This window comes from Hemicordylus capensis, chromosome 5, assembly GCF_027244095.1.
Source record: "Hemicordylus capensis ecotype Gifberg chromosome 5, rHemCap1.1.pri, whole genome shotgun sequence".
NCBI lineage: Eukaryota > Metazoa > Chordata > Lepidosauria > Squamata > Cordylidae > Hemicordylus > Hemicordylus capensis.
Window position 1 is genome coordinate 142,840,169 of NC_069661.1, and position 24,548 is coordinate 142,864,716.

A 24,548-nucleotide genomic window follows, 5' to 3' on the forward strand; every position below is an offset into this window, starting at 1 on the left:
GTCACTGATCTTGAGAAACGGACACAGCTGGCGTATCAGCCGGAGCTGATAGAAAGCACCCCTGGCCCCCGCCTCAACTTGAGAAACCAAGGAAAGGTGTGAATCCAGGAGTACTCCCAGACTGCGGACCTGTTCCTTATGGGGAAGTGTGACTCCATCTAGAACAAGTAGATCAAAATCATCTTTGGAGTTCTGACCCCGCACAATAAGTACCTCCGTCTTATCTGGATTCAGTTTCAGTTTATTCTCCCTCATCCAGCCCATTACTGCTTCCAGGCAGGCATTTAGGGAGGATATGCCATCACCTGAAGAAGCTGACAAGGAGAAGTAGATCTGGGTGTCATCAGCGTACTGATAACTCCAAATCCCCTGATGATCTCTCCCAGCGGTTTCATGTAGATGTTAAAAAGCATTGGAGAGAGTATGGAGCCTTGAGACACCTCCAGTTCAGTTCAGGTATGGAGCCTTGGACACCTCCAGTTCAGACATAAAATTAATTGTGGAGTCTCCATCTAAGTCGGCCCGAATCCGAGAGATTTTGTCTGCGAAAAATTCATTAAACACATCACAATGGGTGACTGATGCTTCCAAATTCTTGTTCGGGGGGGGGGGGAGCAGACACTAGCGCCCTCAGAACCCTGAACAACTCCGCTGCATGTGAACTCACGGAAGCAATACGGGCAGAAAAGAATTGCTTCTTTGCCGCATGTATTGCCTGAGCATAGATCTTTAAATGTGCTCTATGTCATAATCTGTCGGATTTGAGTCGAGTCTTTCTCCACTTGCACTCCAGTCGCCTACCTTGCTGCTTCAGCCCCGGTAGATCTTCCGTATACCAAGGGGCCAATTTTGAAGCAGGTTGGAGGGGACACTTAGGAGCAATCATGTCTACTGCCCCGGTGAGCAAGTGGTTCCAATTCTCAACCAGGGCATCAACAGGATCACCGGCAAAACCAACATTGAATCCTCCCAAGGCTTCTTGGAATCCTGCTGGAACCAATACCCTCTTCGGGTGGACCATTCTAATAGGCCCCTCGCCCCTGCGGATGTGGAGGGTGGTTGTAATCCCAATGTTAACCAGATGGTGGTCCATCCATGACAATGGGGAAATCACAGGAGTCCCCACCAACGGAACACCACTCTGATCAGAGTAAAAGACCAAATCAAGCATGTGACCTGCAGTGTGCGTCGGCCCGGAGACCACTTGAGATAGGCCCATAGTTGCCATGGCCGCTATGAACTCCTGAGCTGCCCCGGACAAATTGGTCCCGAAACGAACATTGAAGTCCCCCAGCACCAATAGTCTGTGAGACTCCAACTCAAGTCCCGCGACCAAGTCTGTGAGCTCAGTAAGGGACTCAGTTGGGCAGGAGGGTGATCGGTACACCAACAGAAGTCCCAATCTATCCCTGGTCCCCAAACTTAAGTACACACATTCAATATGGTCTATACCCCAACAGTGACCCTGGCAAGGGAAATGTCATCCTTATAGACCACAGCCACTCCACCTCCCCGCCCACGTCCCCTCACCTGCTCCTCTACAGAATATCCTGGAGAGAGAAGCTGGGACCAAACTGGACCACTAGCTTCCCCCAACCAAGTTTCAGTAATACATACCAGGTCGGCCCCTTCATCCATAATCAAATCTTGGATGAGCTCTGGCTTATTTTGGACTGACCTGGCATTGCAGAGGAGCAAGGTGAGGCTATGTGGGTTGTTGGCAATGCTCCCCGAGGTCAAAGAGCTGGCAGAACAGCCGGAAGGGGAGACAGCTATTAAATTTCTGACTACCATTCCCCTGGAATGGCCTGCTGACCTGCCAACGTTACTTCTTCTATTCCCCACCACTACCGGTATAGTTGCCCCATAGTCAATGAAGGCACCCCCGTCTCCACATCTCCAGACAAACCCAGACACATTACAAATTAACTTCAGCCAAGTCTCAGTAACAAGGGGGCAAAACAGCTGCACCGCCAGCTGTGCCGCTGGTGCTCCCTCCATCTTTATAGGCTCCCCCAAAGAAAAATCAGTTGCCTCTCTCACAGGTGACTTCAAGCTGGGGCAGATGAAAATTAGTGCTCACAGATGGAAATAGTTGCCAGCACTTAGGAAGACGAAAGGGCACAGCGCAGCTACACAGACCGGCCTCCAAGCTGTCCACGCCGAGCTGGCGGGGGGGAGGCGGGTGGCCAGGAGGCTATGAAATATCTCCAGACCAGTGTCAGGAGACAAGCTGACACAATCCAAGCCCCAGTTATCTTCTTCGCCTCCCTTACACTCATATAAGGTTGTGCATTTCAATTAAAGATGCAAAATATCTCCACCACTATCTTTCTGCTACTATTGCATCCTCGAGTAGCCGTCCAGCAGAGCTTTTCTGAATGGTGAATGGCCTAGTGACATCAGGCCAGAGAAAGGATGGTATTGTGCCCTCGGAGGCCTGCTGTGATAAATGTGCAAGGCACTTTGAGGATAAAATCATTCAGATCTGCATGGGATTCAAGGCCATGTCTCAGGATGGTCTGATGGAGGTGGCCAGAGAACCGTCTGGTTCAGTTATTATGGATCAGTTTCAATTGTTGTGGTCTGAGGATGTGGACAGGCTGCTTCTGGGAGTCTGGCCAACCATGTGTCTCCTGGATCCTTGCCCATCCTAGCTGGTAAGAGTTAATCAAACAGCTTTAGCTGGGTGGGTCATGGGAGTGGTTAATGCCTTGTTCCAGGAGGGGGCTGTGCCTCTGGCTCTTAAAGAGGCAGTGGTGTGGCCCCTCCTTAAGAGATCCTCCCTAGACCCAGAAGTATTGAATAACTATCACCCGGTTGCTAATATACCTTTCCTTGGCAAGGTACTGGAGAAGGTGGTGGTGACTCAGCTTCAGGCATGCTTGGAGGCAGTTGATTATTTGGATCCATTCCAGTCCGACTTCAGGCCTGGTCACGGAAATGAAATGGCCTTGGTCGCCCTGGTTGATGACCTTTACTGGGAGAGGGACAGGCTGTGTTACCCTGCTGGTTCTCTCTCGGCTGCTTTTGATATCGTTGACCATTGTATACTTTTGGAAAGACTTCAGGACTTGGAGGTTGGAGGCACTGTTTTGCAGTGGTTTCGCTCCTATCTCCAGGATCGATATCAAAGAGTTGTCATGGGGGAATTTTGTTCAGCTCCTTGGGAGTTGACCTGTGGGGTTCCTCAGGGGTCGATCTTATCCCCTATGCTTTAACATCTATATGAAGCTGCTGGGAGAGGTCATCAGGAGATTTGGAGTGAGATGCCACCAGTATGTTGATGATGCCCAGCTCTAACTCTCTATTCCATCTCAGTCAGGAGAGGCAGTTGAGTTGCCTGACCATTGCCTGGAGGTGGTAATGGGCTGGATGTGGACCAATAAACTGAAGCTGAATCCAGATAAGTTGGAAGTGCTGTGTGTCGGGCTCTCAAGTTCATGAAGTGGGGAGATATCCTATTCCTGAGGGGGTGGTAGTACCTCAGAAGGAACAGGTGTGTAGCTTGGGGGTACTTTTGGATTCGCCGCTGTCACTGGAGGCCTAGGTGGCAGCGGTGGCCAGGAGTGCCTATTTTCAACTCAGGCTTGTCCGCCAGCTATGCCTTTTTCTGGACAGAGATAGCTTGGCCACAGTGATCCATGCTCTGATAACCTCCAGTCTGGACTATTGTAATGTGCTCTATGTGGGGATGCCCCTGAAGACAGGAGGCTGCAACTAGTGCAGAATGCAGCAGCAAGGCTGCTGATGGGCACTTCTGGACGGATGCACATCACGCCGGTCTTAAAGGAACTGCACTGGTTGCCGATTTGCCACCAAGCCCGATTCAAGGTTTTAACATTGACTTATAAATCCCTGAACAACCTGGCCCCCCAACACCTGAAGGAATGCCTTCTCCCATATAGATCTGCTCATCAGTTAAGATCTGTAGGAAAGGCCCTCTTAGTAGTGCCACCATTGTCAGCAGTTAAAGGGGTAGGGGCACGTGAGAAGGTGGTGGCCCCTAGGTTGTGGAATGCCCTCCCATCTGAGGTGCACCAAGCTCTGACATTGTGCGCATTCAGGAGAATGGTGAAGACACACCTCTTTATCCTGGCCTTCGACTAGAGATGTAGTGGTTCTCCCCATCTCAGGCACTGTGTTTTTTACTGTATTTTTGATTTCACAATGGATTTTAATTATGTTTTATATTGGTTTTATTGTCACCTGCTCTGAGACCTTTGAGTATAGGGTGGGCTAGAAATGTATTTTAAAAATAAATAAATAAATGCTTTTTCCTCTTTAAAGAAGACCAAGGTTTTCTGTAACGAAACCCTGCCTCATATAAGGGCCGCCCCTGCTCACCATCCCTCCACCCATCTTCTTCACAATTGGGTGTACTGTCTTTAAAAAGTCCGCCTTTCCAATAGTGTAAAAAATAAAAACCAATTAAATAGCAAACTTCTCTCCAATAACAGAAACACACACAATTTCATCACAGTCAGTGTTTTTCATCAGCATTGTCCTGTCTCTTTGCCCTTAGAACAGTAGTCCCTTTTCTGTGCATGAGTTCACTCTAATTTTATCCTACAGTTCCAGGATGTAGGTAATAAATTCTGCTATAGAAACCTCACTATCCTTGCTTTAGTGACAGCTACCACAGGTTACCTGATAAGGCTAGGCCCTTCCAGAGTCTGACCACCAATACATTTCATGCCTCAAAGAAAAGGACATCATGTTACACAGGTATCAAATTGTTTTTCTTCCTAAAGCTCTCAGGAAAGGCTTAATGGATAACAATGGACCAAAGCTATTTCCCCCTGTGCCCAAGGCAATTTTTTCAAAGGAAGACTATTTGGCTCCAGTGAAAATCTATTGAATTCATGTCCCTGCAGCGTGGTGGAGCATGATTGCACCAAATGCTTCTTGTTTGTAGCTTGACTGTTTCCAGCACTTCCTCTGTGGAATTGACTTTCTTCTCCTGCTAGGCACAACTCATTCATTACACAATTCATTTACGACTGAACTCACCATCCCCTAAATGTGTCTTGACATCTCTGACCTCAGCTCAACATATGGGAAGCCTAATTTGCTAAGGCCATCTGTTGACAGAGCCGGATTTTAGTGGGGATAGCACAGGCCAATGACCTCAACACAGTTTAATTTAAAACATTGTGAGCCTATTCACACGACTGGAAACTGAGCAGGTGGGGAAGGGGGAAGGCTGCTGTGAACCCTCTCCACTGCCTCCTTGCTACACAGCTCAGCCGTACACACGGACAGCACTCCTGGGAGCTGTGAAGCTTTCCAGAGGCTGTCACAGCCTCTGGGAATCCCACAACACACCGTATAAAGAGTGTGGTGCATTGGGGGATTTCCCCACAAGATGGGCACTCTAGGCATCTGTCTCTGTGTCTCCTTGAGCTGTGTGCAGCCTGAGGAAACACACAATCCCAGAAGTTCGGTTAAGGGCATGCTAGGCCACCTTAAGTGGCGCAGCGGGGAAACACTTGACTAACGAGCAGAACGTTGTTTGATTAACAAGCAGAAGGTTGCCGGTTCGAATCCCCACTGGTACTATATCGGGCAGCAGCGATATAGGAAGATGCTGAAATCATCATCTCATACTGCATGAGAGGAGGCAATGGTAAACCCCTCCTGTATTCTACCAAAGGAAACCACAGGGGTCTGTGGGCCCCAGGAGTCGAAGTTGACTTGACATTCACGAGTGGCGAAGGTTTCCCATAAATGGCGTGGGCGCTTGCGTCGATGCCATTTGTGGGGCCAGCATGCTGTTTACATGCCGATGCCACAAGAGGGATGCCAGGGATGCATCCCATTGCCATGGCACGGCATTTTAGAGGGGCAAGTGGTACAAGCTGCCGCTTGCACGGAAGTATTTTCATTGAAACAGCGCCGTGGTGGGCTTGGAGTACGGCTTGGAGTACAGGCAGGTAGGACCTGCCCGCTTCCTCTTAAGGGAACCCCTCGCCCCACACCAAAGCGTTTTGGTGCCAGGGAGCCAAAGTATTGCGCCAAAATGCTTCAGGCTCATCCCTCGTTGATTGTTTCCTCTGCATTTGTGGACTGGCTGATGAATGTGTTTACTGACACTACAAAAACAAACATTGTATCTGTGTTAATGTATTATGAACTCTGTACCTGTGAAGTCTGATGATAGCCCATCCATTATGCAAGCTGTCAGTGACACAGCAGCCATCAAGAGATGTGTTCATGTGTGAACTATGCACAACTGCTGCTGTTGTGAAACAGATGATGGCATGGCCGGGGGAGCAGTGAATAGGCAAGCTGGTTCTTTCTCCCCTCTTGCTCCCAAGCCTTCAGCTTTCAACTCAGCCCCGGGCAATGTTGGTGGTGTTAGATTATCCGGTGGAAAGAGACAGGAGGGATGGCAGCACACCAGAAATAACAGGAAAAGAAGGAACTGTGTAATCAAAATAAAAAATTCTCTCTAGTAGGTATCTTTGAGAGAAAACATGGAGACAGATTTTTATATATTTTATTCATATTTTGATTTTGTGTTTTTCATCTCAAAAACCACTGAGTCCTTTTGAAAATTAGCCATATACTGCTGTTCCTTCTTTCCCTATTGCTACTCAAGTATCCACCAAATTAAAACAAAGTCACATTTTGAGGCAAATTTAGAGGTTCCTGTTTGGAAAACACGTCTGTGGAATTTTGAGGGAAGCAAAAACAGAACAAATGGCACAGTGAGATTAGTCAAGTTTCTTGTGGGCTTCCATACATCCCTAGTGGGCTTGTTTACGAAGCTGTAAATGAGGTCCCTCATAGGACTGATGCCAGTTAAGTGGCATAACACCAATATTAACTCTTTGTATATGAGATGCCTTTCCTTTGGTTCTAGTACCTTCCAGGCAAACAGGTACTACTGCCTATAGCTTTATGGTTATATGTACACCCCCCATAGGATTCAACATCACCATTGTTGTAACTGTGTTCACTCAACCCCAGCCCCTGCACTCACACATGCTACAGTTCTTGTCAAGCAACTGTTTGGTGCCTGACTCTGAGATCAAAGATGCAAAGACGCTCTCAGGTTCTTACTGTGCGAAGTAGCACTATTTCCTGGCCCTTGCTGTAGAGAGGCAACTGTTTCCCCAAAATATCATTTCTCATGAATATTGATCCTCCCAGCTTTGGACTGTGAAACACAAACAAATTGGGAGAATCCAAGCTGCTATCTCACCTCCTCAGGAAGGAAAATAAGCAAAGTAATTCTGTCAGAGAAAAAATTTGACTTAGCACTGAGATGAATGAACAGAAACCACACAGTAATTCAGCTTCAGGCTGAGGAAAAGCTTAACTTTTAAAAAGCAGCACAGAGCATAACCATAAGTATTTCAGGCTGAAAACTCTCTCAACCCCATCATTTATAGTATATTTGCAAAATGTGGGCTGAATTACAAAAATGTTTTCCTAATGGAAGTATTGTGAATTAACTGCCTCAGTTGTTAAAAATGCACTTAAAGCTGAGGCTAGTTCTGACTTCAGGTCTATCTATCTGTCTATCTGTCTATTTATTTGATTTATATACTACCCTTCCAAAAAAGGTTTAAGGCAGTTTACATCAAAACTTCCAGATGGTGGTATCTTCCAACTTAGTTGCTGTTCTGACTTAATTGCTGCTCCTGCATAATTTAAACAAGAAGTTCTGGTAAGAACTAATCTGCCTACTTACCTTTCAGCATAATCGTAGTTGATAATTACCATATCCATAAGTACCAAATTTGGTTCAAACGGGTTAGGTGGTTCACCTAAGGTGTGGATAGGGACACACACACACACACACACACACACACACACACACACACACCCTGAGATGATCTCATAAACTTATTTTCCTTAAGGAAAGTAGGCTAAAAGCAAACAAACCCTGGAGATCCACAGTAGAAAAACCTGCAAGGACCACAACATACCATATCCTTGTACAAGCCCAAGGAAGCCTACGAAAAGCAAACCTCTCTGGAAGTGTCCTATGAAAGAAGGCTAGCCTAGAACCCTTCTCAGTGAAATCTAGTTTTCTCTGTGGAGGATTTTGAAGACCTCCAGTGAAGGAGAAGCCACCACTGCACAAGGCAATGTCTTGTGTGAGCCCACTCAGCCTCCCGCAAAAAACAAAAACAGAAAAAATAAACCCCTCTATCTGGAAATGTCCCTTGACTGCAAGCCTCTTGATCTGTATGGAATGCCAAAGGTTTCTCTGTGAGCAAAATAGCTGGAGGAATGCTATTTCAAAACCTCTCTCTTGTAGGCTGGCCTTGAGACTGCATGTGCAAGGTCCCACTATCACCAGGGATTCAGCCTGGAATCAAATCATTAATTGTTCACCATCTTTTAAAGAGCTCTTTTGCCTTTAATTGACAGGTAATCACCTTAAGTGGTTCAGCAGGGAAATGCTTGACTAACAAGCAGATTGCCTGTTCGAAGACATCATCTCCTACTGCATGGGAGGAGGCAATGGTAAACCCCTCCTGTATTCTACCAAAAGAAAACCACAGGGCTCTGTGGGCACCAGGAGTCGAAATGGACTTGACTGCACATTTTACCTTTAAACGTTGTAGACAGATATAGAACATGTTCACATTAATTTAGGATTACACTTTTGTAGTGGTGGCTGGTGGTCTCTGGACCGGAGTGGCATTTGGTAGGGCAGATATTGGTCCCTGAAAAATCACATTGTTATTTATTTATGTTTATTATATCTATATCTTGCTCTACCTCCAAGGAGTCCAGAGTGATGAAATGAATGAATGAATATTTTGATCACAGACCAGAGAAAAGAAAGACTAAGTAATACTAACATAATACTAATCTAATATTACTCAAATGGTTTAACAACACAGTTAAAATATAGTAACAAACATTCCAATCAACTTATCATCTTCTGTTGAACCTTCTCTGATGTATAACAAAGCTTTGTGACACTTAAAGATAACATATCATTTGTATCTGATAAAAGCTGTGACAAAAAACATATCCAAACATTCTGGATATTTTTTTTAAGGCAGCAAATAATTACTAATATCATTATAAAAATTGCACTATAACAAAAAAGAGCTGTTGTTTCAACACTTCCTGTGTTATACATAGATCCTCTGCATACAGAACCTTCTTAAATCTTCCCTCAAGCACAACTGTACACCATGCATCTAAATAGGCTAACAAAAAAGTATTATGATATTTGGGGACAGTAATCTGACCAAGGTACCTGGCAGGCTTGATATTAAAAATTTGAGTGCCCAACACCACAGACTTGGTAATATGGCTCAATTCTATTTGCCATTACATGTTAACCACTCACTGTTTAATTGTTAATCTAGCCCTTTCATAGCCCATTGTAAAATAAAGTCTAAGGAGAAACCATAATTATATAGTTTCCTTTCTAATGAAGGTTTCTAGTAAGATGTAAATTTATCTAGTAATACCAAAGGAGCTTGGACAGTAGGATGAAACTTTAACTTCAACCACAATTCAAAAATGTTAAGCCACTGACTCACTTCTACTTTTGTGACACCCACTTCCAAGCAGAGTTCTGTGTTTGTGACACAATGTGGTATTTGCAATAAGCTCCTCAAGAATGTTGATTGTTGAGCTTCAAATTTTGCAGAATTTGTACACCAAGCAACTTGTCCCCCATACAGAAGCTGTGTACGGGTCTTGGCTAAATGTAATTTAACTTTAGCAGGAATAAACTGAGCACCCTTGGATCCACAGAACATTAGAACTACCTTGTAGACCTCTGGGCATTTGGCAGAGGCCATGTGCGCAGGCATGTGGCCTGCATAATGGCTGCCGGGTGAAGGCCGAAAACCGGCCAAAGAGTGCCCAAATCGGGTGAGGGGGTAATTTAGAAGGCTGGCAGGGGGAGGGGGAACCTCCACAGACCCCCCGCTGCTGCGGATGGAGATATATCTATCTATCTATCTACCTATATATCTATATATCTATATATATATCTGCGAACCCCCCTGGACCGAACTGGGGGGGGGTTTCAAGGGGGTGCCGGACTGAACTGGCCCGGTTGGGTTCGAGGCCGTTCTGGCCTCAAACCCAACTGGGCCAGCCCGTTCTGTGCACATCCCTAGTAACCTGCTTAAACCTATGTTTATTCGACAGCCATTTTCTTATTTTAGGTCTTTCCCCAATGCCATTATTTTAGTTTTATCTTAACTTATTTCTAATGTCTGCTGATCACAATACAAAGAAGGGGTCTGCAAGGCTCACCCTAAACCAATCAATGTCTGGAAAAGCAGAATGGCATCATTTGCATAAAGGAGAATCATGCTGCAGCAATCAGTCACTGCTATGATGCTTTTAAGGCATTATTCTTTTTGGATTTTAACAATTTGTATTACCTTTTCTAGTTGAAAAGCTCTTGAGGAGGAGGATTTGCTGAACCTGCATTATAGCATTCCTAATCAAACCATTCTTTAGACCAACAGGCTACATTTATAACTTTCCTTATACTAAGTGATGTCAAAACCGGCCTTAAGATCTGGATTAATTTTTCTCTCATCATTTGCCAACACTACAATATGCACATTTTGCAACAAATCTCACTCAAGGACTGAGGTAACCTGACCCCTTAACTCTCTCAGACCACTGTACTGGAGTAGGTTGAATTTCAGCCACATTCAAATTTCCAGAGTGGTTGTGGTAAGCAAGGGGTTAACAGAATCTGGGCCTGGTTGCTAGGATAGATGGCATCATGGTCAGATGTCCAAACCCTGTAATTGGCTACAGGGTGTCAATTAAATTAGCCGGTGGCTTTTCCTTCTCTTTTTGGGAGGATGGGTTTTGTTTCTTTTGAGTGTTTGGGGAAGGATTTATAGTTGGTTGGAAGCAGGAAACTAAGAGAAGATGGAAAGGTGCCTCTCTCTCTCCCTCCCTGGGAGAGAGAGATTTGAGGCCTCTAAAATCGGCTCAATCTGCCTCATTTGGGAGGAAGGAAGGTCCGGGAAAGGGAATCTTTCGCCGCCTTCTCTCCGAATCCCACCTGCAGTGCCTTCAGCACACCTGTTGCCAGTGCACAAGCTCTGAACCCCCGACTTCACATAGCTTGGGAGGTGGGAGGAGCTCTTGCCACCATCCTGCTCTACTGCCGTCACCATGCAGCTGTGGCTTTAGAAGTTTTGTTTTGTTTTATTTTAAGTCAAAAGTGGGAGAAATTGAGTCCTGAACAGGATGAGCATTTCTCTGCAGGAAGTTGGGACATCCTGTGCAGTGCGGGGCAGTTGCCAACCCTACAACACATAGAAAACTAGAACAAATACACAATCCTACCATCCACCCCCAAAGCAAAGGGCCTGGGATGGAGGCTTCAGACAGGCCCCTCTCTTGTGGCTTTCCACTGATCAGCCTCTTTTTTTGCTTCTTCAACTGACTGTCCTGGGCGCTTTCCAGATTAGACCCTGCAACGGGGTCACGATGCATCTCTGAAGTGTGCTTCCACACTTCCTGTGTTGTGACACTGCAGTCCCTACACTGACAGCAGGGTGCCGTTCACATTTCCGATGCCTTGTTTTGGATTTAATCCCTGCGATTTATTGATAAAACCTTGTATATCTGGTGTAAAAAGGTTGCTACTTTTTCGGGTTGTTAGTTTTCGCGAGACTGCTCCCCCTGCTGGGAGCTTTGCTATTTATGTTTTGAATGTGATTTGCCTGAACGGAAGCATTTTGACACTGTTGAGTGGCTAATTTAGAAAGCACCCTGCCTGGAATCCATGTCTTATCATGGAACTAACTACAGACAGCACTTCCCAGGTAGCTTTCCCCACCAAGCCAAGGATTCAAAGGCCCCTCATAGTTTCTCCATTAATTAAAAAAACAAAACAAACCCTCCGCTCCTCGCCCCAGCAGAGATTGTTAGAATAGCCTTTAGATCTATTAGGGAGTCTTTCTATCAACCATATGTTGATATTCATATGATGTAACTAAGAAACTGTCAGGACATGGATACATTGCTGCAATTATACTGGTAATAAGAATTTGTGGCCTTGAAACACCCATAGTCATACATTTTAAGTTACATTTATTTTAGTTCTTCCAGGAAACAAGATTGTCCAGGTGTATTCAGCAACATCCTCACTCTGAAGGACAATTTTCTGTCATTTGTTTCATTGAGCAGTTCAACTGCTTAGGTGTACCTTGCAGTTGGAAAAAGACCCTGGCCCGAACGGATGGGCCCAGCGTTGCTCACCCCTGCCAGGGGAGGGGGGAGAAGGGAGAAGGACTGATTCCACCCCCTGCAGCCACCCCCCGGCTTTTAAGCATGGAGGTTTGCCAGGGTGGGTGCAAGGTGGCTGCCGGAGGCCCCCGGCCATTTGGAGGCCCCCCTGGACTTTGGAGGACCGAACCAGGTTCCCAAGGTCTGGGGGTTAGAGCGCATCTGCTGAGGGGGTTTAGGGCCATTTTAGTGGGCTGGTGCAGTTTTGAGCAACAGTTCAAAAGCTATTAAGGCTTTCCATTTCTACTAAAGCCTATGGCTAGCAAGTCTTGGCAAAGTCATACAAAATGTAGCCAGTTTGACAATGAAGCCAGAATGCAGACATGTTTACTAGTACTCTGGCATCTCCGGGGGGTTGGAGCACTTTTTGCTTTCCTGATGGAGTATCAATCCATTTCATTTTGCTTTTCTCTCAAGCACACTTCCTTTTCAAACATGATGTCAGCTGTGCTTGGTGGAGAGCTGTTGTCTCTCCGATGGAATGAGGACTACCCACAGGCCACAAATTACAGCTTTAAAAACTTAATTCAGCATTCTGTCCCATGGTGTAGCCCAGGGACAGAACTCTGAGTTAAGTTTTTAAAGCTGTAATTTGAGAAATGCCTCTTGTCATGGGGAGACTGAAATATTATGTTAGCAGATTTATATTCTAATTGCCTGGAGTGACTGGCATTAATTACAGAGCAGGTCACCACTGTGTACTGTCGCCAATGATTGGAAGCAGGCTCCTGCCCCTAGCCTTTGAGTCTGTAGCCAGGCTTGCACATATGCTTTCTTAAGACTCTTGAACATTGCAGAAATGTATATAGATGGCAAGTCAGTTAGGTTAGTGGAACTGTTTAGATTTTATTATGCACTTGCCCCCCCCCTCTCTCTCTCTCACACACACACACACGCAGCAACAAGTGAAAGTGACCCTTAGAATGGGGGAAAGCTGTCATTCCTTAATGAATGTAGGTGACCTTTAACAAGATCTTAGGAACATTTGTAGCTCAAGTCAATATTTGATGGATGTAAAATGTGCCCTATTGGAATCCTGATCCGGACTATGTTGTTGATTGAGTTTAAAAAGGCAATTTGTGGAGTTTGCAGATACAAGCAGCCCCCACTTCACAGTTAGATATTCCCTTTTAAAATTATAATTGAAGCTTGGAATGAAGAGAGAAAAGCAGGTGAATCTCCCGAGAACTGAATCATTAACAACTGGGTGCCTAAGAACTGACTTGCTGGGTCATCAGATTGAAGGCCCATCTTTCTCTGGTACCTCTGTGTTCTAAAAGCTGTATTTTATGAAGACAGCCATCAGAATCTGGCAATCAGAGCTGTGCTGTTCCTGAAATAGGGAGGCTCCATTTTTGCTGGCATGGCTAATAGGAATTTGTATTTTTTTGAGAGCTAGAGGCCATATCTTGTGGTGCTGAATTATGTGTTTTATTGTGCGGTGTTGTTGTTGCAAATTTAGAAGTGCAGATGCTCTCCATGACAGCTGTCGTAGCTGCACCTACCCCCAAAGCCACACCCCATAGCCACTGAGATAGGTGCAATAATTTTCAAGACTTCTCTCACAAGAATATTATGGATAAAATACAAAGAACAACTTGTACAGAAACCCATTTGGGGCTAGGCAGGCTAAGGCCCTGCTCCACTCTCCCCCGTATGCATACTTAAGTCCACCCCATGGATGCATACAGTATATGTTCTTAAAAGGCACATTTAGCAGGAAAGGGATATTTTAGTTAATATGGACCAAAGAAAACAGGACAGGTTTTAACTTTAATTCCCAGAGGTTTTGATCTAGGAATGAAAATAAACATGGCAAGGAAAAGTAATGGGCAAGACAGGAAAGGTTCAGTGGTAGAAAAGGGCACAAACCATTCCATTATTGCTGTTACTGTTTAAAGCTTTAAGCTAGCATTTAGACAAAATGCTGAAAACCAATGGGCCTGAACTCTGGAAGTGCCGTGTACAGTGAGAATACTGAGTTCATGTAACAGGATTCTTAAAAGCACTCATCTAAATTATGAGCCCATTGTGTTAGACTCCAGGCTTATAGTATAGGGGCTCATTTTTAAACTTTAAAACTTTCCTCAGTACTTCCAACAGCAAAAAGCACAGCTTTCCGATTACAAGGGATTCTATATTCATTCAGTCTTTCAGTACCTCCCTGGGCTGGGGCTACCAGATGACCCAGTTTTAATTTTGGTTTTCAGTCATGTCTGGAGGGATATACTACCTGGGAAATCTGTAATAAAGGGGGAAAACTTGTATTCTGTTATTTAGATCCTACCCTTCCTTCTGACCTCAGTACATGAACAGAGAAGCTGAAGGAAAATAAATACCTTACCGAAACTCTAGCCTGTGGATAGTGCCAACAATGGGGCTTACAAATTACAGTGTTAGCATATCTGCTATAAGTTCTACACATCATCATGGCCATTAAAAAGCTTTTATCAACTCTTTATACAGGTTAGCATCAAAATCCTTAATCCAGGCTGGTCCACTCTCCATATTCTTAAATGTTTTGTGGATATGTAACCTTTTTGTGGGGGGGTGGGGTGTTGAAATGAATTATATATATTTACATACTGCATTTATAAATATAAAAAGATTTATATTTGTTTAAAATACAAATATATTTTAAACCATGAAAACACAATTGCGGAGGGTGGGGGGGTGGCCACAGAGGCCAGATTCAAGCCAGTAAACTCTCTAGCACCCACTCCCACAGTCAGTCACCAACGCATTGCCCCAACTGGCTCCACATTTGCAGTGGCTTTCCAAAGTCTCACCAGTCTGCTCTGGAAACATATTGGCTAAAAGAAATGGGGTGTAAACTTTGATGCAAATAACCTTTTTTAAAAAACAGAGATTGACCCTAAGGCTTCCTATGTGCAACTCATTTGCTCTACTATTTTACTCCCTAAGCAGTTTTCAGAAGCCACGAGGACTAGGAACATAAGACTTTTTGAGAGAGGGGAGGATTTTTAAAAAGTTTTAAAAATGCTTTGTTAGATCATCCCCCCCCTCAAAATATGACAGGTAGGCATCATATTACAGAATAAAAATGACACACATTTATAGCAGCAGTTGAATGACCAGTTTTAAATGTAAAGCATACAGTCACATGCCTTTTGCAAATGAATACCATTTGAATGCCATTTTTGGAAGGGCGGTATAGAAATCAAATTATTATTATTATTATTATTATTAATAATAATATGATTGACAAAATGATTTTAGAAAACTGCAAGAGAAGAAAAACCAATCTAAGTGTTGCATGGATTGACTACAAGAAAGCCTTCGATTCATTGCCTCTCACATGGATACTAAAATGTTTAGAAACAACTGGTGTCAGCAAAAACATTCAGATATTTATTAAAAAAAAAAAGCAATGAGCATGTGGAGTACACAGTTAACAATCAATGGCGAGACACTTGGATAGGTTAGTATTAGAAGAGGCATTTTCCAAGGGGACTCACTATCCCCTCTGTTGTTTGTAATCGCCATGACTACACTTTCACAAATACTAAACAAAACAGGTCTCAGATACTAAACATCTAAAACATCAAGTCAAATAAACCATCTGCTGTACATGGACGATCTGAAGTTGTATGGAAAGTCCCAGTCAGAAATCGAATCACTGCTAAGCACTGTCCGTATATTCAGTAGTGATATAGCAATGGAGTTTGGACTAGACAAGTGTGCTGCATTAATAATGAACAGAGGGAAAATAAGAAAAACAGAAGGAATAGAACTGCCCAATGGAAGCAAGATCAAGAACCTGGAAGAGAAAGAACCTTACAAATACTTGGGCATTCTCCAGGCTGATATCATCGCACACACTGAAGTTAAAAAAAAAAAGGAAGTGAATACATCAGGAGAGTTAGAAAAATCTTAAAGTCCAAACTCAATGGCGGGAACACCATACAAGCCATAAACACCTGGGCTATACCTGTTATCAGATACACTGCAGGAATAATAGACTGGACCCAGGCAGAGCTAGAGACGCTAGATCGTGAGACCAGGAAAATCATGACCATCAATCATGCTCTGCACCCCCGCAGTGATGTCGATAGGCTATACCTCCCTCGCAGCTCAGGTGGAAGAGGAATGCTGCAAGTCCATCAAACAGTAGAGGAGGAGAAAAGAGGCCTTGAAGAATATATCAAGGACAGTGAAGAAGATGCACTTCAAGTGATCAAGAACGAGAAACTATTCAACACCAATGAAACAAAGCAGGCCTACAAGAAAGAACAAGTCAAGAACCGAGCAGAAAAATGGAAAAAGAAGCTCCTCCATGGTCAATATTTGCACAATATAAGTGGAAAATCAAACATCACCAAGACCTGGCAATGGCTTAAGAATGGTTACTTGAAGAAAGAAACAGAGGGTTTAATACTGGCTGCACAAGAACAGGCACTAAGAACAAATGCAATAAGAGCAAAAGTCGAAAAATCCACCACAAACAGCAAGTGCTGCCTTTGTAAAGAAGCAGATGAAACCGTGGACCACCTAATCAGCTGTTGTAAAAAGATTGCACAGACTGACTACAAACAAAGGCATGACAAAGTAGCAGGGATGATACACTGGAACATCTGCAAAAAATACAAGCTACCTGTAGCCAAAAATTGGTGGGACCATAAAATTGAAAAAGTGGTAGAAAATGAAGATGTAAAAATATTATGGGACTTCTGACTACAAACTGACAAACATCTGCCACACAATACACCAGATATCACTGTAGTTGAGAAGAAAGAAAAACAAGTTAAAATAATCGACATAGCAATACCAGGGGATAGCACAGTAGAAGAAGAAATAGAAAAAAATCACAAAATACAAAGCTCTACAAATTGAAATTGAAAGGCTGTGGCAGAAAAAGACCAAAATAATCCCAGTGGTAATTGGCGCCCTAGGTACAGTTCCAAAAGACCTTGAAGAGCACCTCAACACCATAGGGGCCACAGAAATCACCATCAGCCAATTACAAAAAGCAGCTTTACTGGGAACAGCCTATATTCTGCGACGATATCTATAACAATTGACAATAAAATTCTGGCATCCCAGGTCCTTGGGAAGGACTCGATGTCTGGATAAAACAAACCAGTCAATAACACCGGTCTGACTGTGTAAACAAGAAATAATAAAAATTAAAATTAATTAATGCTTTCACCAAGATTAAATGTAATTTAGATCATTTGGGTCATGCATCGTATCCTTGCCCTCTTCTATATATTTTTAGAAGCATTCCCATCTGGCGTAATACAATGTACTTAGGTTTTGATGGGTATCATTTTTCAGTAGTAAAGAAACTACTGAAAAATCAAAAGGACACATGTTGATTAGAACATGGTTCAACAAAATATATCTACAATGGTTATCCATAACAATTGTAGATATATTTTGTTGAACCATGTTCAAATCAAAATGTGCAATTTTTCTTTCATTGTTAGGTGGTGACAAATTTCTCTGATATAGTTAGAAGGCTAAAGAGTACCTTGTTTGAAGTGGTGGAGTGAGTCTGTAATGGTAACTCTAATAAATAATTCATTGGGTTTAAGTCCAGGTCTATGTTTAGTATTGCTTTAATATGTTTATGTACACATAGCCAAGATTTATATATAAATGGACAAGACCATCATTGGTGATAGAAGGAGCCTTTTTTCCAACACAACTGTGACGTATCTGGATTTGTTGCTGCTCAGTTTGAAGGGGTAAGGTGCCATCTGGATAATATTTTATCATTTTCCTCTGATATTTAAAGAAGAAAGCATTGAATAGGACTTCCAGATAATTTTCCATTGATTATCAGTGATTTCTTGAGCCTAGGTCTTGTGCCTATCTCTCTTTATATGACAAGGTGCAATACCACTTATTATTTAATAATACATCATATATTTGAGATAGTTGGCCTTTATTATATGAGGTAATGTCCATTATTATTTTTTCAAAAAAAGTTTTAGGATGAGTACATTTTTTCAGTACGAGTGCTATCAATATAGTCATACCAAGGGAGATATGTATCTTTTTCTATTACTTTTCAGTAGGCTTATGAGATCACCCAGCATTCTGTGTGTGTGCCCGTGTGTCCGTGTGTCCCCTGCATCAACTTTGCAATGCCTGGACCAATATGAACCAAATCGGGTACAGTTGTAGGGACACCTCAACAGCATAGTTTGTGTTGATGTCATCCACCCCAATCCAAGATGGCGGATATGTAAACTTTGAAGGCGCAGGTGGACGAACTTGTGAACCGCTTAATCGATTTGAACCAAATTTGCTACAGCTGTTGGGACACATAGGGATGCCCAAATGGCATGGTGTGTGATGAAGTGATCCAGTTCAATTCAAGATGGCAGCCATGTGAACATCTGCGCCACAAGCAGGCTAATTTGTGGACTCTCTAACCCATTTGAACCAAATTGAATACATTTGCAGTGAGTGAAACATAGGGACATCTCAATGGCATAGTTTGTGATGATGTCATCCATCCTGATTCAAGATGACGGACATATAAACTTTGGAGGCGTAAGTGGGCTAACTTGTGAACTGCTTAACTGATTTAAAAAAGATTTGCTACAGCTGTAGGGACATATAGGGATGCCCAAATGGCATGATTTGTGAAGATGTCATCCACTCCAATTAAAGATGGCAGCCACATGAACATCTGAGGCGCAAGTGGGCTAATTTGTGGACTGTCTGACCCATTTGAGCCAAATTGCGTACAGTTGCAGTGACTGACTCACAGGGACACCTCAGTGGCATAGTTTGTGATGATGTCATCCACCCCGATCCGAGATGGTGGATGCGTAAACTTTGGAGGTGCAAGTGGGCTAACCAATTTGAACCAAATTTGCTACAGCTGTAGGGACACATAGGGATGCCCAAATGGCGTGGTGTGTGATGATGTCATCCACTCCAATTCAAGATGGTGGCCATGTGAACATCCAAGGTGCAAGTGGGCTTATTTGTGGACTGTCTAACCGATTTAAACCAAATTGCAGTCAGTGACATACAGGAACACCTCAATGGCATAGTATGTGATGATGTCATCCACCCCAATCCAAGGTGGCAGACACATACACTTTGGAGGCCCAAGTGGGCTAACTTGTGAACTGCTTAACCAATTTGAACCAAATTTCCTGAGAGCAAGTGGGCTAACTTGTGAACCTTTTAACCCATTTGGACCAAATTTGCTACTGCTGTAGGGACACATAGGGACACCTCAACGGCCTAGATTGTGACAGTGTTATCTAACCCAATTCAAGATTGCAGACATGTAAACCTTTGAAGCTTAAGTGTACTTGTTGATAATCTAACTGATTTGAACCAAATTTGCTTCAGCTGTAGGGACACATAGGGATGCCAAAATGGCCTAGTTTGTGATGATGTTATTCACCTCAGTTCAAGATGGCAGACATATGAACGTTTGAGGCACAAGTGGGCTAAATTGTGGACTGTTTAACCGATTTGAACCAAATTAGGTACAGTTGTAGTGAGTAGCCCACAGGGACACCTTAATGGCATAGTTTGTAATGCTGTCATCCACCCCGATCCAAGATGGCAGATGTGTACTTTTGAGGCACAATTGCACTGTCTAATCGATCTCTGCCAAATTTGGTACAGTTGCAGTGAGTGAGAAACAGGGACACCTCAATGGTGTAGTTTGTAATGATGTTTTGAGACACAAGAGATCTAACTTGTAGACCTTGATTTGAACCAAATTTAGTCCAGTTGTAGTGAAAGTAGGCAGATTAGTTCTTACTACAACAACTTGTTATACTCAAGACTGCTTGATTTGAGTTGGTCAGGTATAAAGTGATGTCATCTGCATACAGGCTGATCTTATGCTCTATTTCCTTAATTTGAAGTCCTTTAATTTGCACCGATGGTCTTATTGTGTTTGCCAGAGGTTCAATGAAAAGGGAAAATAGTAGTGGGGATCATGGGCAGTCTTTTCTAGTATGCTTCTGAATTTTGAAGTCTTCTGAATAAAGACCATTCACCAATACCTTGGCTGCAGGTATATAAAGACTTTATTTTTTTAAAAAAAAATTGGTCCGAATTCAAGCTTGTACAGTAGGTGTTGTAGGTATTTAGGTTCTAGCTTGTCAAAAGCCTTTTCAGCATCCAAAGCCAAGATAGTGAGAGGATTTTTGTTCTTTTTAGCATAATGTATAATATTAAGGGTTCTTCTTGTGTTATCTGCTAGATTTCTTTTAAGGATAAAACCAGATTGGTTAGGATGTACAAAGTACAAAGTTCTTTATTTGCTACCCAAGGTCAGCATAACAGGTTAGGATGTATATAATGACCAATGAAGTTGTTCAGTCTTTTAGCTAATACTGTTGTGAATAGTTTGGCATCTTGATTTATATTGGTCTATAAGGTCCAGGATTTGTAAGGTCCTTGTCTGTCTCTGGGACTTCTACTGAAAACATCTCAGGACTGGGAAAGACTATGCCTGAAGTTTGACCATTTCTTCCTGATTGCTTGCTTAGTACAAAAATATTTCACTTCTGGCTACCAGTGCCATATTTTAGTTAGATGTTGTATGCATATGGAAGTTTGCAAATCCACTGAGAGACATGCTCTCACATACATATAGTGGTCTGTAGGGGGTATTTTCTAAAATAGCCTCAGGATGTTGTTGTGAGAGTCCCTCAGCAGGCTGTAGAACCTATATACTACACCTGTGCACAGTGGAAAATGTTGAATCCGATCTGATATAACCAGACCCAACAGAGAAACTGTTGGAAGGGCTAGCATGCCCCCCGCCCCCAATTTGTTAGTTGGTCAGATGGGTTTGGAATTCCTGACATTTTTAAAAACATTCTGTGGGTGGTTTTGATGGGTGGTTGCATGCTAGAAATTGGAGGATGGGGGAGTGGGACAAAACTCTGAAGGGGACCAAAAAGGACAGAGGGTCCCCCATGGTGGTGGTGGTGGGGATTGCCCTGCTCTCCAATCCAGAATGCAGTCCCTAAAAACCAGACCTGCTGTAGAGTCAGAGAGAATTTCACTCTGGCTGAGCTCCAGAGTTGGGGCTGAATACTGGAAAATGGGGAGCAAGGCAACTCCCTATAGGGACCTTCTGACTCCTGGTCCTTTATGGAGAGTTGCCTCACCCCCATCCCCTGGTTTCCAGAACGCCCTTCAACCTCCCCAGCACCTGCAGAGTCAGAGAGAATTTTCTTAGCTCCAGGGTGGTTTTGAGGGGCTGCATGCAGAGGCACTCTTACCTCTGGGCTTCTGGGCTGAAGTCCAGGGTCACCACACCTCTGGGGGCCCCCAAATGCTCTTTAGTCTGTCCTGGGTGGTGTGGTTGCTTTGCTGCTCTGCTGGCCCACACTGCATGATGGCTGAGCAGGACTGTAACCTGTGCCTGGTGGCTGAGTGTGCTTTAGAGACAGAGCGGGGAGTGGGGAAGGGAATATGTGAAGTTGGTGTTGAAACGTTTCTGCTAATATTTGCACAATTATATCTGTTTTATATTCTTACATTTTTGTGAGTTCAGTTGCTGTGTGTGCCCTCAAGAACGCACATGTTAAAAATACTGCCTGTGTCATGGTGTGTGTGCGTGCGTAGGGGGATGATGCTTAACTTGCAGCAGGGGCGGGGTTGGTGGGCTCCAAAGGCATTTAGGTCCAGGCGCTAAAATTTCCTAGGTGAACCTCTGGATGCAGGCTGGAACCCAGGAGTGAGGCAACCCCCTACAGGGACCCTCTGCAACTGTGGGTCTTTTATGGGGAGTTGCCTTACCCATACTTCTGGAGCCAAAGAGCTAGCCTCGACATGGCATGAGATTGAAAGATCCCCCCACCCCGCTTTAAATCTCAAGTTGCAGTGGGGATGATGTGATGAGTCTTAAATTTTTTTTCTTTTTCTTGGTGGCTTTGTGCAAAGCCACCAGCAGGAGGAGCAATCTTTTCTAGCTTGTGCAAACTTAACTATTCCTTGCCATGGCTGACAATTAGTTTTTAAACTAATTTTAAAAACTCACTGGCGGAGGCTGAAAGAGGAAAGGAAGAACAGAAAGAAATATAAAAAGAAGTATAAGCAAAAGGGGTTTAACATTAATAAAGAAGGGAGCGAAAAGCAAATAAAAAGGAAATTGCACTGATGCACCATTGCAGCTTTGCACAAGAGCACCTAGGAAGAAACAACAACATGGAGCTGAGAGGCAAGCAAATAAAAATAAGAATAAAATTGAAGAATTGCACCGTTGTGGAAGAGCACTGGCGAAAGAAAGAAAATTAATTTGAGAAGTTGGAAGGGGCAATATCAACAAATGCCCCCCTTCACTGAATGAACCTTCCACACCATGCTACTTACACCGCCAAAACAGCGTTGCAAACCTCATAAAATGGAAAAAATACTGCTATTTTCCTGCAATGCACATGCAGTGTTGTAGCACTGAAACACAGCAATAAAACCTGAAAGAGGGCATCAGTAATACGGACGTCACTTTGCTGACAATGCAGGGACTGTCATGTTGGAACACAGGCAGTACTTAGTGGACATGTAGTGAAACTGCTGTGTCGTGCAATCTGGAAAGCACCCTGGATCAAGTATTTGATTCTTCTCAAGCATTTAAGGGGAACCTTTTTTAAAACCTGAAAAGTGATAACATTAATAGCATGTATGCAAAGAGAAAAGATGTATTTATAGGTGCATCCCTCCGGTGTCTGTCGCTGGTGTCTGTCTTAGGTTTCTTTTTTAGATTGCGAGCCCTTTGTGGACAGGGAGTCTGTCTGTATATCTATCTGTCTATTCATATATATATATATATGTAAACTGCTTTGGGTTTTTTTTGTTGAAAAGCGGTATATAAATATTCGTCATATTCATCATGTATTTGTAGGAAGTGATTGTGGCTAAATTGGGCACCTGTTGAATTTCTGACTAGGCATTCACTATATAGGCACTGTGTCTTGTAGAGATGAAGCAGGCAGAAATTCAACAGGGAAGCTGTACCTGTTGAATTTCTGCCTAGATGCATCCCTACCCAGCCCAATGTCCAGCTTAAAGGCCAAGACAAGGTGTGGATCACAGAGCCTAATTTCTAAAACAGCATAATATACAAGACCAAATAAAATCTTTACAGTTTAAATGACATAGAAGTTAAGTTGGGTGCCATAACTTGCAATTTCCATATTTTTTAGAACATGAGAGAACTGAAAGCATCTTAACTCTCATCTGAAACAGAAGGCTTTTAGTTATGGAATTTATGGAACTCTCTGCCACAGGTTGTGGTGATGGGCACCAGCTTGGATGGCTTTAAAAGAGGTTTAGACAAAGCCATGGTCTACCAATGGCTGCTAGTCTGGTGGCTATAGCTCACATCCAGCCTCAAAGGCAAGATACCACTAACTACCAGTTGCAGGGGAGCAATGGCAATAGAGGGGGCAAGCCCTCACCCTCTGCCTGTGAGCTTCTTGAAGGCATCTGATGCTGTGAATCAGGATGCTGGGCGGCACTTTGATTAAAAGGCTATGCAATTGCATGAGTTATAATAACATTGGAATAAAAATAAATCTGTATGTTTCAATAAAATTGATACAAAATGATCATGAAAATAGTCTCTACATCCAACTTAAAAGATTGGAGCCAATAGTTCATATTGAAAATATATTGCTGGTGAAGCGGGAGAAGTACAAGTGAATATCCCAGAGGTAAAATCTCATGTAGTGATTTCTAATGAGTCCTAGATTCTCGCCAAACTTTTGAGTCTTCTTCAGTGGCACTTTACATTTCCAGAATGGCTGGGCTTAGAGTTCTGAAATTCAGCCTCCCATTTGCAACCACCACGGGGAAACCTGCCAGTGCTGCTTTTGCAACCATTGCTTCAGAACAGTGTCAGGGCTGCCTTAGGAGTCTGAAGCAGCCCTGCAGGGTGTTTGTGTTTGTGTGTGTGCGCGCATGCACACACAGTATTATGACCCTGTAACACTGTGCATCTTGTTGCCCATTAAACATATAGTAATAACGAAAGGAAAGTCAATTTGCTTGCTCAGTTGAAAAAAATCTTGTTTTCTAGCAGTCTGGTGTTGGTGGGAAAGCTTACCTGATGGCAAATCTGAATGTGTTAGTAGGGTGGGAAGAGGGAGCTTAGCCCATTCTTGACAACTGGTTCCCTCCACAACTCCCCACTACCAGCTGATACCCCCCCCGCCAGTCTGGGTTCCAGAGCTGGGGGTAAACTGGCAGGCATGGGAAGGCTTAAAGACCCTTTTCCTGTCCAAATCTTTCCAGCTGCAGCTCATGTCCACTCAGTTCCAATTTACACAGGTGAACCA

The 24,548-nt window shown here is 43.5% G+C and overlaps 1 long non-coding RNA gene across 1 annotated transcript in view; it reads left to right on the plus strand.

Moving 5' to 3' along the window:
• The window catches only part of LOC128326682 (uncharacterized), a 50,941-nt gene that overhangs the window by 1,889 nt on the left and 24,504 nt on the right, over positions 1 to 24,548 (plus strand). The gene's annotated exons all lie outside the window — the stretch shown is intronic.